Source organism: Panthera uncia, unplaced genomic scaffold, assembly GCF_023721935.1.
Source record: "Panthera uncia isolate 11264 unplaced genomic scaffold, Puncia_PCG_1.0 HiC_scaffold_1299, whole genome shotgun sequence".
In the NCBI taxonomy this organism is placed as follows: Eukaryota; Metazoa; Chordata; class Mammalia; order Carnivora; family Felidae; genus Panthera; species Panthera uncia.
Window position 1 is genome coordinate 23565 of NW_026057919.1, and position 12991 is coordinate 36555.

At 39.9% G+C, this 12991-nt stretch overlaps 1 long non-coding RNA gene across 1 annotated transcript; it reads right to left on the minus strand.

Annotated features, from left to right (window-relative positions):
- Positions 1 to 8136: 8136 nt before the first annotated feature.
- LOC125916893 (uncharacterized) lies at positions 8137 to 12890 on the minus strand. The gene is made up of 3 exons (XR_007456053.1): positions 12743 to 12890; positions 8552 to 8622; positions 8137 to 8223 (listed from the first exon to the last, which is right to left on the minus strand). It is a non-coding gene; the product is annotated as an uncharacterized LOC125916893 (long non-coding RNA).
- Between the last annotated feature and the right edge of the window lie 101 nt (positions 12891 to 12991).

Here is a 12991-nt window from a genome sequence, read left to right on the forward strand (position 1 = left end):
TACCCACCGCCCCCCTCAACCCTCTATTTGTTCTCTGCATTCAAGAGTCTCCTATGGTTTCCCCCTCTCCTACTCTGTTTGTAACTATTTTTCCCCTTCCCTTCCCCCACGGTCTTCTGTTAAGTTTCTCAAGTTCCACATAGGAGCAAAAACATATGATATCTGTCTTTCTGTGACTTATTTCACGTAGCAAAATACCTTCTAGTTCTATCCATATTGCAAGAGACAGCACGATTTCACTCTTTCTCCTTGCCAGGTAGTATTTCAGTGTATATATAAACCACATCTCTTTGTCCATTTATCATTTGGTGGGCATTTAGGCTCTTTCCACAATTTGGCTATTGTTGAAAGCACTGCTATAGACATTGGAGTACATGTGCCCCTATGAATCAGCACTCCTGTATCCTTTGCATAAATTCCCAGTAGTGCTATTGAGGGATCGTAGGGTAGTTCAATTTTCAATCGTTTTTGCAGAACCTACGCACTGGTTTCCAGAGCGGCTGCACCAGTTTGCATTACCACCAACAGTGCAAGCATCCCCTCACTTTCAATCTGCAGGTGTCTTTATGTCTAAAATGAGGTTTTTATAGGCAGCATACAGATGTGTCTTGTTTTTTAATCCATCCTGTCACCCTAGGTCTTTTGGTTGGAGAGTTTATTCCATTTATATCCAAAGTAATTATTGACAGGTATGTATTTATTGTCATTTTACTACTTGTTTTGTGGTTGTTTCTGGAGAATTTCTCAAATCCTTTATTGTTTTTCCCTCTTTGATGTCTTTCTACTTTGCTTTAATGATATATTTGGATTTCTTTCTCCTTATTCTTTGCATGGTTATTAGTGGGTTTTGGTATATGATAAGCACTAATTTGTATATCACCTGTTCTGCGTGTAGCAGTCTATAAGTTGATGGTCACTTAAGTTAGAGCTCATTTTTTTTCTCCTCCCCATGTTTTCATAAGCTATTATATTGTATAAAATTTTTGGGCATTCCTTGACGATTTTTTTTACAGAAATATACAATTTTACTGCTTTTACATTTCCTGCCTTTATACTGCCACTTTTGATCTCTCTTTTCCACTCAGAGTCCCCGATAATATTTCTTACAGGCTGATTTAGTGGTCACAAACTCCTTCCATTCTTGTTTGAGAAACTCTTTATCTCTCCTATTATGAATGATAGCCTTACTGGATAGGGTATAGTTGGCTGCAGATTTTTCTCATTCAGCACTTTGAATAGATCATGCCATTTCCTTCTGCCTTGCAAAGTTTCTGTTGAAAAATCTCCCGCTATCCTTGTGGGTTTTCCCTTGGAAGTGAATGACTTGTTTTGCTGCTTTTAAGATTTGTAGCAGTGGGGCGCTTGCTTGGCTCAGTCGGTGAAGCATGAATTGATCTTAGCTCAAGTCATGACTTCGCAGTTCGTGGGTTTAAGCCCTCCAGTGGGCTCTGCACTGACAGCACAGAGAGTGCTTGGGATTCGCTCTCTCTCTCTCTCTCTCTCTGCCCCTCACCTGCTTGTGTCTGCGTTCTATCACAGAAAAAAAAACACTAAAAAAAAAAAGATGTTACCAGTATATTTTGCAAATTTAATTACATGTCTTGGGTGTTGATGTTGATGGAAGTTCTCTGTTCCTCCTGGATCTGGATGTCTGTTTTCTTCTCCACATTAGGGAATTTTTCAGTTATTGTGTCTTCAAATCAATTATCTGTCCCCTTCTTTCTGTCTTCTGGGACTCCTATCATGAATGTTTTTACATTTGATGGAGTCACCGAGTGCCTTAAGTCTATTCTTGCATTGGATAATTCTTCTTTGTCTTCTTCAGCTTCACTGCTTTCCATTACTTTGTCTTCTAGGTCATTAATTTGTTCCTCTGCTTCTTCCAGCTTGCTGTTCATTTTTACTTCACTCTTCATCTCTGATTCTTGAACTCTTTTATGTCTGTGGTAAGGGTCTCTCGGATGTCTTTCATTCTTTCCTCAAGTTCAGTGAATATCCCTATGATCATTGTTTTAAATTCTCCATTAGGCGTGTTATTTACATCTGTCCCATTTAGGTCTCTGGCCATGGCCTTATCCTGTCCTTTCATTTGGGACAAATGCCTCTGTCTTTTCATTTTGTCTAAGTATCTGCAGCTTCTGTGTGTTAGAGAAGCCAGTTACGTCACCTGCTCCCAAAAGTAATGGACTTAGGGAAAAGACGTCATGTAATGCCCAGGGTCTAGCACTTCAGGGAGTGTCACCAGTGTGTGCTGCATGTGTTCTGCTGTTGTGTTCTGGCTATGCTATCCTTCAGGCCAGTCGTCTGCAGAGGCTCTCCTTGCCTGGGCTGGTGAGTGTTTGGTCCCTGGCCTGAATATAGCGAGTTTTAACTAGGTGTGTTCTGTTCTGCTTAGGAAATGAGACCTGTCACCACCTCTACTGGAACTGAGGCCAAGGGAAACTCTCTGGTTGGGAGATGTGGTGTGGGTAGGCATTTGTCTTGGTCTTCTGGGGGAGGGGTCTGCTGTGCTGGAACACAAGCAAGAGTGACTGAGAAAGGTAGTTCCACCAGAGTGCAAGGGGGTGGTGTTTGGTGTAAGCAAGTTAGGTAGCCAGTGTTAGCAATGCACTGCTTCCTTCAGGTAGCTTTATGTTTGTGGTGAGGGGCAGGAGAAGGAGATGGTGCCAGCCAGCAGCTTTGTTCCTACAGACAGGTCTCTCTGAACTTTGCCTCTGAGGGATATGCTCTGAGAAGAGCAAATAATCTCCCCACTGTGTGCCCCAGGCACTCTTCAGACCACTGTACCCATGCTTTATGCTCCCACGTTGTTTGCCTGCCCTCTGTCCAAGAGCAGTGCAGTACCTCAGGGCACTAAACCAGCTAAACCAGATGCCCTTTAAAACTCCAGACTTTAAGCAGTACTGGTTGCAAGAACACAAGAAATGCAGCCCCTCTTGTTTTCCAAGCCAGTGGCTATGGGGAAATGTTCTCTTTGTGCATTCCCCTGTACGTTCCTCTCTCTCACCCTTACCCACAACCTCGACTCCCTCCCCTCTGCAGCAGCCAGGATCTATTTCTCTTCTAGATGACATTTCTGCATCAAGGACCTTCTTTGATGTGGCCTCTTCTCTCCCTTTGGTTGTGGAGTTTGTTCTTTCAGTCTTCAGGTTGATTTCTGGGGTATTTAGGGTGAGCTGATTGTTATCTAGTTGTATTCGTGGGATGAAGCAAGCCTAGAGTCCTCCTACTCCTCTGCCATCTTCCTGTCTTTAAGATCTTTTTCTAAGATTCCCTTCAATTCCAACAACTCTTACAAGTAGGAAGGAATGCGTCTTTAGAATGTCCCCTCAAGTTAAGGTAGGAGCACAGAGACATACGATTTGAAGCACAATAGTTGAAAAACTAGAAAGGGTCAATTTGATAACCAAAATTGGGCCTTTGATCTGATTTCAATTAAAGGAAATAGGCAGCTTTGAGTATTTTTTAATCCATTGAATGCTCAATCTTCACTCTCCTTTCCTCAGTGAGGAAATAAAGAGACTGTTATGGAATCAATTTTCATCTTTTCAGTAGCAAAACAAATGTACTGTCCTTTAGCACTACTTAAATTAACTGCACATTCTCCTTTACCTTACTCCAACCTTGTTTGTGTGGGGAGGTAAGACCATTTCATCTTTGTGTTGTCCCACAATGCTTCTCCATATCACACAAGTTGGCTTCAAAAGTTTGTTGTCATTCAAATTACCAATCTACTATTTTTCTCTGATAAATCAACTTAATACTACCTCACTTTGTACAGCTGTATTATTTGAATGATGTAATGTTTATTCCATTAATTATACACTGAGCTAAAACATATAGCTATGCATATCTTTCTATTTAAGTGAAAGAAGGGGAAACAGTCTACTGTGTTTTCCAAGAATGTAGGATCTGTGCCAAGAACAGGATTAACACAAGTGTTAATTTGCAAGATAACTAGGAAGAAGTTTTCATAAAATTTGATATGGTACTGGCATAAGGACAGACATATAGATCAATGTATTAACATTGAGAATATAAAAATATTATAGTGAACTGATTTTCCACAAGGGTGGCAGACAATTAAATGGAATAAAATAGTCTTTGTAGCAAACGGTACTGGGACAAATGGATATCCACATGCAAAGTAATAAAATCAGACCTCTACCCCATTGCATATATACAAAACTAACTTAAAATCTAAGAGCTGAAATGATAAAACTCAGAAAAAAGCTTACGTCTATATGTTTATGACTGGATTTGGCAATGATTTCTTAGACATGACACCAAAAGAGAAAAGCAGATTAAGAATACTTCATCAAAATTAAAAAGTACTATGCTTCAAATATCACCATCAAGAAAGTGAAAAGGCAAGTGACTAAATAGGAGAAAATACCTGAAAATCCCATATCTGCTAAGGGATTTGTATGTAGGATATTTAAATAAGTCTTCCAATAACGAAAAGACAATCCAATATAGAAACGGGCAAAAGAATGGATTAGTTCTTTAAAGACGATACAGAAATGGATAATAGTCACGTTAAAGGGGGGATGTTCGGGGTGCCTGGGTGGCTCAGTCAGTTAAGCTTCTGACTTGGGCTCAGGTCACGATCTCATGGTTTGTGGGTTCGAGTCCCGCATTGGGCTTTGTGCTGACAGCTGAGAGAGCCTGGAGCCTGTTTCAGATTCTGTGTCTCCCTCTCTCTCTGCCCCTCCCCTGCTCACACTGTCTCTCTCGAAAATAAAAGAGACACGTTCAACATCATTAGTTCTAAGAAAATGCAAACCAAAAACCACAAGATGCCATTTCATACCCACTAGAATTGCTATCATAAAAGCAACAGATAATGACAAACATTGGCAAGTAGGAAAATGGGAACTCTCAAAAACTACAGATGAAAATGTAATGCTGCCACTTTGGAAACAGTCTGGCAGTTCCTCAAATGTTTAAACTAGAAAAACAATTCTTCCAAACTTATTTGAAAGAGAGTGCACAAGTGGGGTAGAGGGACAGAAGAGAGTGGGGAGAGAATCCCATGCAGGTTCCATGCTCAGAGCAGAGCCCAATGTAGGGCTCGATTCTACAACCCTGAGATCAGGACCTGAACTGAAATCAAGAGCTGGACATTCAACCGGCTGAGCCACCCAGGTGCCTGCCCCTCCTCAAAAGGTTGAAAAAAACAAAACAAAAACAAACAAAAAAAAATAGGTTTATTTAACAGAGTTACCATATGAACCAGCAACTGTATTTTTAGGTATACACCCAAGAGAAATCAAAACATGTTCACATAAAAAGTTGTTCATTACACAAAAAATAACCTCAAAATGTGTGAAAGACCTCAATGGAAGACAGGAAGCCACAAAATCCTCGAGGAGAAAGCAGGCAAAACCCTCTTTGATCTTGCCTGCAACAGCTTCCTATTCAAAAGGTCTCCGGAGGCAAGGGAAACAAAGACAAAAATGTACTAGGGGGACCTCATCAAAATAAAAAAGTTTCTGCACAGCGAAGGAAACAATCAACAAAACTAAAAGGAAACCGACAGAACGGGAGAAGGTATTTGCAAATGACATATCAGATAAAGGGTTAGTATCCAAAATCTACAAAGAACTTCTCAAACTCAACAACCAGAACACAAGTCATGCAGTGAAGTAATGGGCAAAAAACATGAATAGACACTGCTCCAAATAAGACATCCAGATGGCCATAGAAATCAAAACCACACTGAGATACCACTTTGCGCCTGTCAGAAAAGCTTATATTAACAACTCAGGCAACAACAGATGTTGGTGAGGATGCAGAGAAGAGGATCTCTTTTCCACTGATGGTGGCAATGCAAGCTGGTGCAGCCCCTCTGGAAAACAGTATGGAGTTTCCTCAAAAAACTAAAAATAGACCTACCCTACGACCCAGCAATTGCACTACTAGGCATTTATGCAAAGGATACATGTGTGCTCTTTCAAAGGGACACATGCACTGCCATGTTTATAGCAGCATTCTCAATAGCCACAGTATGCAAAGAGCCCAACTGTCCACCAATGGATGAACGGAAAAGAAGATGTGGTATGTGGCGCCTGGGTGGCTCAGTCGGTTAAGCGGCTGACTTCGGCTCACGTCATGATCTCACGGTCCATGAGTTCGAGCCTCGCGTCGGGCTCTGTGCTGACAGCTCAGAGCCTGGACCTGTTTCAGATTCTGTGTCTCCCTCTCTCTGACCCTCCCCTGTTCACGATCTGTCTCCCCTGTCTCAAAAATGAGTAAAACGTTAACAAAAATTAAAAAAAGATGTGGTATGTATATATTCCATGGAGTATTACTCGGCAATCAAAAAGAATGAAATCTTGCCATTTGCAACTATGTGGATGGAACTGGAGCATATTATGCTAAGTGAAATTAGTCGGAGAAAGACAAAAATCATATGACTTCCCTCGCATGAGGACTTTAAGAGACAAAACAGATGAACAAAAGGGAAAAGAAACAAAAATAATATAAAAACAAGGAGGAGGACAAACACAGGAGACTCATAAATATGGAGAACAGGATTGCTGGAGGGGTTGTGGGAGGGGGGATGTGCTAAATGGGTAAGGGGCATTAAGGAATCTACTCCTGAAATCATTGCTTCACTAAATGCTAACTAATTTGGATGCAAATCTTAAAAAAAATAATAACTAAATATAAAACAAAAAGAGGAACCCCCCCCCAGGCTCACCAAAATATTTCTCAACCCAGGAAGCCTCTGGTTGGGGAATCAGGAGATAAGGACCTTCTAGAGAAGTCAGAGCTATGGACTGAGTTGCCCGAATGCAATCTTAAGTTTTTGATTCACAGAGAAGACCTTAAAGTGGCAGCTAATTTCATACCATGACCCTAATTCCTTTCTATAGAGATGTACAGAAACTCCCTCATTATTCTTTAATAAGCTTCATCAGCTTCGCATACGCTTACAAATTTTAGTTTTTGAGACCTTCATGATTTCTTTAGGGCACAGTAGCAGGACAAGGCCTAGCACTCTCATTCATAGAAGACTGATCAACAGAGTGTCATATTACTCACATGAAAAGTTCCCTATTACAATGTGACTCATTTGTAAGACGTCTAGAAAAGAAAATGATTTTCAATGACTCTTCAGCCACAAAAAGGCCCAGTCAACAGAATGTTCTAATTCCCCTGATGGGTATAGCTATCTAATGAAACTTGCATGTATATTATACAGCTTTTGTGACTGACAGAAACGAGTTGGTCAGTGTATCTACCTCCTTGCTCCCGCTTAGGATTTACAATGAGCATCCTCCAAAGGAGGGTGAGAGTGGGGGACATTAACTGTTCTGCTTGGAAAACAGTTGGGGTTTCACTACATATCAATAAATTAGAATCCTGAATGACACATTAGTCTTTTCTGAGATTGAATTGTGAAATCTCTGAAAGGCTGATGAACTCAAGTGAGTGGAAAAAGAAAATGGGTTTCTGAACTTGCAATGGTAGGAGCACTATGTTACTAGGTAAGGCCCTGACAGAGCAGACATTTCTACTTTTTCACTGGCATTTCTTGTCATTTACAAAATCCAACAAAGAGAAAAGTCCATTCCTTTGAGAAGGACGTTTGCATAAAGACCTGCTAGTCATTCTTGACGAAGACAGTATATTGCAAACTTGTAATTACAAATTACAATTCATCATGAAAATAACCCGTTCTCAAACTCTCACTGAAGGGTTGAGACTACAAGAGAAAGAATTCAAGATGACATGGTCACTCAAAGTATGCGGAAGTTTGAAACACGTTGAAAAATATTAGCAGGGACTCACACATCTGTATGCCAACGTTCACAGCAGCATTATTAACAGTAGCCAAAACGTGGACTAAACCAAACGCTCACTGGGATATAGATAAAATGTTGCTTTTTTTAGACTCTCACAATGTTTTTATGAAAATCTCACTAAAAACACCATTACTTTATGAGTTCAATCAACTTCATCTATATTGAAGAACTACAACATTGTAGCAAGTAGGAATAATATCAACCAAACCTTTGGAGCAGTGAGATTTTCCATAGGATCCAAAACATACTTATGTACTACTACTAGTGAAATAAAGATTCCTTTTCAGTAGGACAGACATTAAGAACCCGACTTATTAAACTTGTCTTTATCACGTTGCTCTCAAGATCTTGAATTTGGGCCACTTGATGTTTGCTGGTTGCTTCTTCCGTGGCATTTTTAACCTGTAGCCTAAAAGGCAGATCTTAAGATAATTATTCTCGCACATAAATTTAAAACAACATCATATAGTTTCTGAACAAATGAAGGTCTTACAGAAATTCTTTAAATTGTATCAAGAGGAAGATTTGGGAATGTTCCCTTTCTCTCATTTTTTTTGTGGATAAGGTGCAAAATTGAGACATAATATGCCACAATTTTGCATTTCAAAATAGCCCAAAGCTGGACTTTTTATCCAGCTTAACAATGATATACTGGCATAACTAATACATTTCCCATACTACACTGTTTATCTTCTTTATAAATAAAAAAGTCTTTTTCTGTGAGGCTTAAATTATACTTTTGCACATGATCTTTCATCTCCTCAGTATATCTTACGGCCTCTGCATGTCGTTCCTGTCCTTCCTGCAACTAAAATAAAGAAAAAAATAATTTTAACCACTGAAAATATAGTAAAACACCATCGCCTGTTTCTTTATTTTTTTTGACCTGAGAGAGAGAGAGAGAGTGAGAGAGTATGCAGAAGTGGGGAAGAGAGACAGAGGGAGAGACAGAGAAAATGGTAAGCAGGCTGCAAGCTCAGGGCAAAGCCTGATGTGGGGCTCGGCCTCATGACCGGTCTCATGATGTGGGATTTGGGATCATGACCTGAGTGGAAATTAAGAGTCAGGACCTCAAGCAACTATACCGCCCAAGCGCCGATGTAAGTAAAATCTTTTTGGAGCCAGCCTCTCTCTCCTCTACATGCTGATTGACGGCTACTTTGAGGCCATAACAAAAGAGTTCAGCTTCTGCAACAGAGACTATGGCCTACAAAGACGAAATGTTTCAACACTCTTACAGGATAGTTTACCAGCCTTACTCTCCTACAAAAACATAACATTGTTAATGTTTTTAAATTATATATGATCAGATAAACATTCAAATGTATCTCTTGGTCAAATGGGGAAATATAGGAATTTACCTTATGGTAAACATTTCTAGTTTCATATTCCAAGCACCACATCAACTATGATTATACATATTCACATAGGTGAATGCCGTTGCTATTCTCATGATTACAAAACTGAACAAGCTGTTTTCAGTGACAACAAAATGATGAAATTTTTAGAAGCAATATCCTAGTAGGGGCCAGAATGCCTGGTCTGAATTCCCAGTTCTGCTCATTATGAACTGTATGACCTTGAGCACACTACCTAAAACTTCCATATCTCAGTCTCTGCATCTGTAAAATGAGAGTAATAATAGCACCTACTGGGGCACCTGAGTGGCTCAGTCGGTTCAGTGTCTGGCTCTTGATTTCAGCTCAGGACATGATCTCAGGGACATGTAATTGAGCCCCACATCGAGCTCTGCATGGACAGCGAGGAGCCTGCTTGGGATTCGCTCTCTCCCTCTCTCTCCCTCTCTCTCTCTCTCCCCCATTTTCTCTCTCTCCCTACATGCCCTTCCCCACAATCTCTCTGTCTCTCTCTCTCTCTTTCTCAAAACAAAGGACCTTAAAAAAGTGATCTCTAAATAAATAATAGTATCTACCCCACTGGGGGTTGGGAAGATTAAATTAGGAAATAAGGAATCAAAAAGTTAGAAGGGTACGTGGAACATAGTCAGCTCTAAGTGTCTGCATGTAGCATGGTTACTGTTGCTGTAGTTAGCATTCCAGTACAATGTGATAGTTTAGGCAGGTGGCCTGTCAATACAAGTTTTCCCCTATACAAATTATACTGAAGTTATTCTTCATTCCACCGCAAGTCGTAGCAAATGGGGAGCATGAGGCCCAGAATCTCCTCAGTACTTCAAAAACTTTGCCAATGCCACTAGCCAACAGTACTTTTTCCCACTTATAATCATTTTAACATATTCCTCTCTTTACCACGCAGTGGACAATGCTCACAGACTACGGTACAAATAGCACCTCCTTTACTGAGTAGTACATCCTTTACATGACCATCAGAGGCAAGGGAAAGCCACTGACATGGAAATAATCGAGTCTTGTGAAACTAAAGTTCCTCAATCGTTTCATGTCCATACTGTTTACGTTAGGCTGCTTTAGCATGTACTCTGATGAAGAGATTAAGGCTTTGTGGTAAAAGCATATCAGAAAAGCTGTCCCCAGATATTTGCAGTTGGTAAAGTGCTATAAATCTGTAAATCCCAGTTTGGGGGCACCTGGGTGACTCAGTTGGTTAAAAGCGGCCAACTTCGGCTCAGGTCATGATCTCGCGGTCCGTGAGTTTGAGCCCCGCGTCGGGCCTCTGTACTGACAGCTCAGAGCCTGGAGCCTGTTTCAGATTGTGTGTCTCCCTCTCTCTGACCCTCCCCCGTTCATGCTCTGTCTCTCTCTGTCTCTAAAGTAAATAAACGTTAAAAAAAATTTCTTTTTTTAAATCCCAGTTCTGGCTGTGTAAAGAAGAAAGACAAATTTAGCGTGCTTTTTCATAGTGAGAGGGAAAAATAAACTAAACATTTGATTGAATATTTCTCCTCTATTTGATTAAGTGCTTTCATTAATTGTTTTACTTATATAAGTGTGTGTATAGAGATATACACACATTTTTTTTAACGTTTAATTTTTGATACAGAGCACGAGTCTGAGTGGTGCAGAACGTGAGGGACACAACAGATCCAAAGCAGACTCTTTTGACAGCAGAAAGCCCGATGCAGGGCTCCATCTCAAGAACATGGAGATCATGACCTGAGCCAAAGGCAGACTCTGATAGGACTGGAGTCAGCCAGGTAACCCTCAATTTAGTATTTCATTTCTTAGCATATATTTAGAGTGAAAGCTTTGTTATACCAAAGTTTCCAAGAAGAATTTATTGAGACGGTATAAGGCACTTAATTTTATCAGAAAAGCTGTTAAAATATTTTCAATTTATACAAGGATAAGTACCACACGTATCAATTATTACTATCTCTTAAATTTATACTTAGGAAGACGAAATTACCTGTCATGAAATAAAAAATAATAATGACAAATAAAGGACTGAATTGTTCTTCACAGGCTAGATGACAAGTGTCAAGAGAGTTAAAGCTAATGGGAGTTAGAACAGTCAGAGAAAGTTCATTGGAAAGGAGACTGTGAGCCAAGTCTGAATAACATAGGTTTACGCAAGAGGAACAGAAACTAAAAAGACAGTAAGGACAGCATGACGAACGGCTGAGAGATGGTGAAATCAACCCAAATAACTCAGAGGACAAAATCTGATGGCAGAGACATTAAAAACGGAGGTCCACACAAGGACTACGTGAATGTTCATAAGCAGCAGTATTAATAGGAAAGAAGTGGACACAACCTAAATGTCCATCAACTGATGAATGAACAAGGGCTTTAGCCCACAAGGGAGTACTGTTTGACAATAAAAATAAATGAAGCACTGATATAAGCTGTAACCAACACAGAAGAACCCAGAACACATTAAGTGAAGCTAGCTAGTCCCAAGGGACCACACATTGTGTGACTCCATTTATATGAAATATTCACAAGAGGCAACGCCATTGAGAGACCAAGTAGTAGACTGGTGGTTGCCTGAGGCGGGGGGGCAACGGGTGAGGGTTTCCTTTCAGGGTGAGGAAAACATTCTACTTGATGGCAGTGATGGTTGCATGGGTGTACACAGAGACAGTGAACTGTGCGTGGCAAATGGGTGACTTTTATAGTATGTGTTTTGTACCTCAAAAAACCTTTAAAAAAACCCAATGGCAGGACACAGAGAATGTTCTTAATTCTCGCCTTTTGGGCGTCTATACTACACATGATCTGAATATTTCCGTGCTTTGACAATATGTCTTAAAGGCAAAGAAAATGAAGGAAATGCCGAAGTTCAAGTGGTTTGTTAAGTGATCTTTCTGTACAAGTCATCCTGAAATCAATACGCATTCTTCCCAAAAGGGAAGATGAGAAATAAGACAATTATCTGAAACATTCCATTAAACATTATCTTATGATTTGATCCAGCTCGCATCATGGTAATAGAGATATCATTAAAATATTGTTTAGTAGGGGCAAAAGTCTCTTGGGCACCCGGGTGGCTACTTCAGTTAAGTGCCCAATTCTTGCTTTCAGCTCAGGTCATGATCTCACGGTTCATGAGACTGAACTTCACATTGGCTCTACACTGACAGCATGGAGCCTGCTTGGGATTCTCTCTCTCTCCTCTCTCTGCCCCTCCCCTGTTAACATGCACGCACACACTCTCCCTCACTCTTTCTCTCTCAAAATAAATAAATAAACTGTCACAAAAATTTTAAAGAAAGAACGAAAAAAGTCTCTCAATTTCTGTGAGGAAGGATAAAAAAGCCTCAAATTTCCTAAGAGTAAGTATTATAAGAAAACAATGTATAACACCAATAGGAGAAGAAGAGGCAGAAGTTTACGAAATAAATGCAATGTAAAGATACTAAAATCATAATAAATTAATTATAATGAAAATACCAAAGAAAGCGGTCCATGGAAATTGGTATCCTAAAACACTTTATATCATTTAACGAGCTATAAGTTAGGTGGTGACAGGTTACATTTACTACATACCAGACTTCTGATTTGACCTAATTTCTTCTTGAGATCCCGTGTTTCATCTTCTAGAAGAATTTATGATGTAACTTCTGGGGAAGCCTCTGACATAGACTGTTTCTTCAGAGTATCAGCCAGTTCTTGTTGAAGTTGTTTCACAACTACGTAATAAGACATTTCTGTTACAGATTTTCTAAACCATCTTATTATTAAATTATGTTAATAGACAACTCTCACATACGTACTTTGAGAAATATCAACACATAC